At 45.1% G+C, this 5,000-nt stretch overlaps 11 non-coding genes and 1 pseudogene across 11 annotated transcripts; all 12 read left to right on the top strand.

The window, feature by feature from the left end:
* The first annotated feature begins 872 nt into the window (after nucleotides 1-872).
* LOC141358018 (5S ribosomal RNA) lies at nucleotides 873-991 on the top strand. Its single transcript, XR_012364507.1, has one exon. It is a non-coding gene; the product is annotated as a 5S ribosomal RNA (ribosomal RNA).
* A 141-nt stretch (nucleotides 992-1,132) lies between these two features.
* LOC141357630 (5S ribosomal RNA) lies at nucleotides 1,133-1,251 on the top strand. The gene has a single exon (XR_012364117.1). It is a non-coding gene; the product is annotated as a 5S ribosomal RNA (ribosomal RNA).
* A 121-nt stretch (nucleotides 1,252-1,372) lies between these two features.
* LOC141355819 (5S ribosomal RNA) lies at nucleotides 1,373-1,491 on the top strand. Its single transcript, XR_012362257.1, has one exon. It is a non-coding gene; the product is annotated as a 5S ribosomal RNA (ribosomal RNA).
* Nucleotides 1,492-1,632: 141 nt separating this feature from the next.
* Nucleotides 1,633-1,751, top strand: LOC141355818 (5S ribosomal RNA). The gene has a single exon (XR_012362256.1). It is a non-coding gene; the product is annotated as a 5S ribosomal RNA (ribosomal RNA).
* Nucleotides 1,752-1,892: 141 nt separating this feature from the next.
* LOC141355817 (5S ribosomal RNA) lies at nucleotides 1,893-2,011 on the top strand. Its single transcript, XR_012362255.1, has one exon. It is a non-coding gene; the product is annotated as a 5S ribosomal RNA (ribosomal RNA).
* A 141-nt stretch (nucleotides 2,012-2,152) lies between these two features.
* LOC141355816 (5S ribosomal RNA) lies at nucleotides 2,153-2,271 on the top strand. The gene has a single exon (XR_012362254.1). It is a non-coding gene; the product is annotated as a 5S ribosomal RNA (ribosomal RNA).
* Nucleotides 2,272-2,400: 129 nt separating this feature from the next.
* On the top strand, nucleotides 2,401-2,519 carry LOC141355814 (5S ribosomal RNA). The gene has a single exon (XR_012362252.1). It is a non-coding gene; the product is annotated as a 5S ribosomal RNA (ribosomal RNA).
* Nucleotides 2,520-2,660: 141 nt separating this feature from the next.
* LOC141356986 (5S ribosomal RNA) lies at nucleotides 2,661-2,779 on the top strand. The gene has a single exon (XR_012363458.1). It is a non-coding gene; the product is annotated as a 5S ribosomal RNA (ribosomal RNA).
* A 141-nt stretch (nucleotides 2,780-2,920) lies between these two features.
* Nucleotides 2,921-3,039, top strand: LOC141357629 (5S ribosomal RNA). Its single transcript, XR_012364116.1, has one exon. It is a non-coding gene; the product is annotated as a 5S ribosomal RNA (ribosomal RNA).
* Nucleotides 3,040-3,168: 129 nt separating this feature from the next.
* LOC141355813 (5S ribosomal RNA) lies at nucleotides 3,169-3,287 on the top strand. The gene has a single exon (XR_012362251.1). It is a non-coding gene; the product is annotated as a 5S ribosomal RNA (ribosomal RNA).
* A 141-nt stretch (nucleotides 3,288-3,428) lies between these two features.
* On the top strand, nucleotides 3,429-3,547 carry LOC141357384 (5S ribosomal RNA). The gene has a single exon (XR_012363871.1). It is a non-coding gene; the product is annotated as a 5S ribosomal RNA (ribosomal RNA).
* Nucleotides 3,548-3,676: 129 nt separating this feature from the next.
* Nucleotides 3,677-3,796, top strand: LOC141354386 (5S ribosomal RNA; annotated as a pseudogene).
* The last annotated feature ends 1,204 nt before the right edge of the window (nucleotides 3,797-5,000 follow it).

Raw genomic sequence — 5,000 nt, 5'->3', positions numbered from 1 at the left:
GACTTTACCTTTGACAATTGGCTATTTTATTTAGAAGGCGGGACCTATTCCGCCGTACCGCGCATTTTGCACTGACGTGACTTCTATAATTTTTATAATAATATTATAAATTGACCGTCTTGCTGTTATATCTAAAGTTTTCGCGACTCTGCTCAAAGAGCACAGAGATGATAGCAAAGTAAAGCTAACGAAAGCAGCTATGACACTGAATGAGCAATCGTTATTATAATCCAAATGGGCAAACATTATTAAGCAAGTTGACCCAATACACAACAAAGTGGACTTTTAAAGCTGGAATAAGCATTAAACATTTCAATCGTCAAGAGAGGAATAACATGGATGGAACTTTCTTGGAAATAAGGATTGTGCATCACACACAGTCAGGTACAAGGAGGGAGAAGACTAACTTCTAACGTTATGGGTAAGACAAAAAGTTTAGTTTTCGCTACTTGTTTATTGACTTATTAATAACATTTAGCTAAAGAATATTTGCCGGTCGGGTCTGTGTCTTCCCGGACGGGTTCGGGTCCAGATTTTAAATAATAGACGGGTCCGCGTCGGATCCGGGTCCAGCTTTTAAATAATAGACGGGTCCGGGTCGGTTCCGGGTCCAGCTTTCAAAACAACAGACGGGTCCGGGTCGGTTCAGTGTAGCACATTTACGGGTCTGATCGGGTTCGGGTAGGAATTTTTGGACCCGTGTAGACCTCTAATACCAGGTGCTGTAAGCATTTAATTCTTTATTTAATTAATTATTTAATTATTTATTCATATAATTTTTTTCCAGAAATGCATCCTTTCTGTAAGCGTTCGCCGATGGCATGGCGTTGCCACATTAGTCTTGAAGTGGCTCTCGAATCGAGTCAGCGCTCGCTTACGGCCACACCACCCTGAGCACGCCCGCTCTCGTCTGATCTCGGAAGCCAAGCAGGGTCGGGCCTGTTTAGTACTTGGATGGGAGACCGCCTGGGAATACCAGGTGCTGTAAGCGTTTAATTCTTTATTTAATTAATTATTTAATTATTTATTCATATAATTTTTTTCCAGAAATGCATCCTTTCTGTAAGCGTTCGCCGATGGCATGGCGTTGCCACATTAGTCTTGAAGTGGCTCTCGAATCGAGTCAGCGCTCGCTTACGGCCACACCACCCTGAGCACGCCCGCTCTCGTCTGATCTCGGAAGCCAAGCAGGGTCGGGCCTGTTTAGTACTTGGATGGGAGACCGCCTGGGAATACCAGGTGCTGTAAGCATTTAATTAATTATTTATTCATATAATTTTTTTCCAGAAATGCATCCTTTCTGTAAGCGTTCGCTGATGGCATGGCGTTGCCACATTAGTCTTGAAGTGGCTCTCGAATCGAGTCAGCGCTCGCTTACGGCCACACCACCCTGAGCACGCCCGCTCTCGTCTGATCTCGGAAGCCAAGCAGGGTCGGGCCTGGTTAGTACTTGGATGGGAGACCGCCTGGGAATACCAGGTGCTGTAAGCATTTAATTCTTTATTTAATTAATTATTTAATTATTTATTCATATAATTTTTTTCCAGAAATGCATCCTTTCTGTAAGCGTTCGCCGATGGCATGGCGTTGCCACATTAGTCTTGAAGTGGCTCTCGAATCGAGTCAGCGCTCGCTTACGGCCACACCACCCTGAGCACGCCCGCTCTCGTCTGATCTCGGAAGCCAAGCAGGGTCGGGCCTGGTTAGTACTTGGATGGGAGACCGCCTGGGAATACCAGGTGCTGTAAGCATTTAATTCTTTATTTAATTAATTATTTAATTATTTATTCATATAATTTTTTTCCAGAAATGCATCCTTTCTGTAAGCGTTCGCCGATGGCATGGCGTTGCCACATTAGTCTTGAAGTGGCTCTCGAATCGAGTCAGCGCTCGCTTACGGCCACACCACCCTGAGCACGCCCGCTCTCGTCTGATCTCGGAAGCCAAGCAGGGTCGGGCCTGGTTAGTACTTGGATGGGAGACCGCCTGGGAATACCAGGTGCTGTAAGCATTAAATTCTTTATTTAATTAATTATTTAATTATTTATTCATATAATTTTTTTCCAGAAATGCATCCTTTCTGTAAGCGTTCGCCGATGGCATGGCGTTGCCACATTAGTCTTGAAGTGGCTCTCGAATCGAGTCAGCGCTCGCTTACGGCCACACCACCCTGAGCACGCCCGCTCTCGTCTGATCTCGGAAGCCAAGCAGGGTCGGGCCTGGTTAGTACTTGGATGGGAGACCGCCTGGGAATACCAGGTGCTGTAAGCATTTAATTCTTTATTTATTTATTTATTCATATAATTTTTTTCCAGAAATGCATCCTTTCTGTAAGCGTTCGCCGATGGCATGGCGTTGCCACATTAGTCTTGAAGTGGCTCTCGAATCGAGTCAGCGCTCGCTTACGGCCACACCACCCTGAGCACGCCCGCTCTCGTCTGATCTCGGAAGCCAAGCAGGGTCGGGCCTGGTTAGTACTTGGATGGGAGACCGCCTGGGAATACCAGGTGCTGTAAGCATTTAATTCTTTATTTAATTAATTATTTAATTATTTATTCAAATAATTTTTTTCCAGAAATGCATCCTTTCTGTAAGCGTTCGCCGATGGCATGGCGTTGCCACATTAGTCTTGAAGTGGCTCTCGAATCGAGTCAGCGCTCGCTTACGGCCACACCACCCTGAGCACGCCCGCTCTCGTCTGATCTCGGAAGCCAAGCAGGGTCGGGCCTGGTTAGTACTTGGATGGGAGACCGCCTGGGAATTCCAGGTGCTGTAAGCATTTAATTATTTATTTAATTAATTATTTAATTATTTATTCATATAATTTTTTTCCAGAAATGCATCCTTTCTGTAAGCGTTCGCCGATGGCATGGCGTTGCCACATTAGTCTTGAAGTGGCTCTCGAATCGAGTCAGCGCTCGCTTACGGCCACACCACCCTGAGCACGCCCGCTCTCGTCTGATCTCGGAAGCCAAGCAGGGTCGGGCCTGTTTAGTACTTGGATGGGAGACCGCCTGGGAATACCAGGTGCTGTAAGCATTTAATTAATTATTTAATTATTTATTCATATAATTTTTTTCCAGAAATGCATCCTTTCTGTAAGCGTTCGCCGATGGCATGGCGTTGCCACATTAGTCTTGAAGTGGCTCTCGAATCGAGTCAGCGCTCGCTTACGGCCACACCACCCTGAGCACGCCCGCTCTCGTCTGATCTCGGAAGCCAAGCAGGGTCGGGCCTGGTTAGTACTTGGATGGGAGACCGCCTGGGAATACCAGGTGCTGTAAGCATTTAATTCTTTATTTAATTAATTATTTAATTATTTATTCATATAATTTTTTTCCAGAAATGCATCCTTTCTGTAAGCGTTCGCCGATGGCATGGCGTTGCCACATTAGTCTTGAAGTGGCTCTCGAATCGAGTCAGCGCTCGCTTACGGCCACACCACCCTGAGCACGCCCGCTCTCGTCTGATCTCGGAAGCCAAGCAGGGTCGGGCCTGTTTAGTACTTGGATGGGAGACCTCCTGGGAATACCAGGTGCTGTAAGCATTTAATTAATTATTTAATTATTTATTCATATAATTTTTTTCCAGAAATGCATCCTTTCTGTAAGCGTTCGCCGATGGCATGGCGTTGCCACATTAGTCTTGAAGTGGCTCTCGAATCGAGTCAGCGCTCGCTTACGGCCACACCACCCTGAGCACGCCCGCTCTCGTCTGATCTCGGAAGCCAAGCAGGGTCGGGCCTGGTTAGTACTTGGATGGGAGACCGCCTGGGAATACCAGGTAGAGGTCTACACGGAAGACCCGAGACCCGAAGACCCGGGACCCGACCCGGGACCCGTACGGGTTCGGGTCTATATTTTAAATGATCAGCCGGGTCCGGGTCGGGTCTCAATCTATTACTTCGGGTCCGGGTCTGTTTAACATTGTGGTAATACCCGAGGTCGATCGGACTCGGAGAACACACACTCACATTTAAATAAAATATTTCTAAAGCAACAAAAACTTAGATGAACTGTCGCATACATTTTTTCTATGACGCTTAAGTTGCGTTAAAAAGTTTATATTTGGTTGCTCTAACCAGGCAGCTAACGCGCATGCGCTCTTGTAATGTTTCTCTGGCTACCAGTCAGGAGCTTCTGCAGTGAGACGCAATGACTTTACCTTTGACAATTGGCTATTTTATTTAGAAGGCGGGACCTATTCCGCCGTACCGCGCATTTTGCACTGACGTGACTTCTATAATTTTTATAATAATATTATAAATTGACCGTCTTGCTGTTATATCTAAAGTTTTCGCGACTCTGCTCAAAGAGCACAGAGATGATAGCAAAGTAAAGCTAACGAAAGCAGCTATGACACTGAATGAGCAATCGTTATTATAATCCAAATGGGCAAACATTATTAAGCAAGTTGACCCAATACACAACAAAGTGGACTTTTAAAGCTGGAATAAGCATTAAACATTTCAATCGTCAAGAGAGGAATAACATGGATGGAACTTTCTTGGAAATAAGGATTGTGCATCACACACAGTCAGGTACAAGGAGGGAGAAGACTAACTTCTAACGTTATGGGTAAGACAAAAAGTTTAGTTTTCGCTACTTGTTTATTGACTTATTAATAACATTTAGCTAAAGAATATTTGCCGGTCGATTCTGTGTCTTCCCGGACGTTTTTGAGTCCAGATTTTAAATAATAGAAGGGTCTTCGTCGGATCCGGGTCCAGCTTTTAAATAATATAAGGGTCCGGGTCGGTTCCGGGTCCAGCTTTCAAAACAACAGACGGGTCCGGGTCGGTTCAGTGTAGCACATTTACGGGTCTGATCGGGTTCGGGTAGGAATTTTTGGACCCGTGTAGACCTCTAATACCAGGTGCTGTAAGCATTTAATTCTTTATTTAATTAATTATTTAATTATTTATTCATATAATTTTTTTCCAGAAATGCATCCTTTCTGTAAGCGTTCGCCGATGGCATGGCGTTGCCACATTAGTCTTG

This window comes from Misgurnus anguillicaudatus, chromosome 21 (assembly GCF_027580225.2).
Source record: "Misgurnus anguillicaudatus chromosome 21, ASM2758022v2, whole genome shotgun sequence".
NCBI classification, from domain to species: Eukaryota; Metazoa; Chordata; class Actinopteri; order Cypriniformes; family Cobitidae; genus Misgurnus; species Misgurnus anguillicaudatus.
This window is presented reverse-complemented; position numbering and strand designations above follow the sequence as displayed.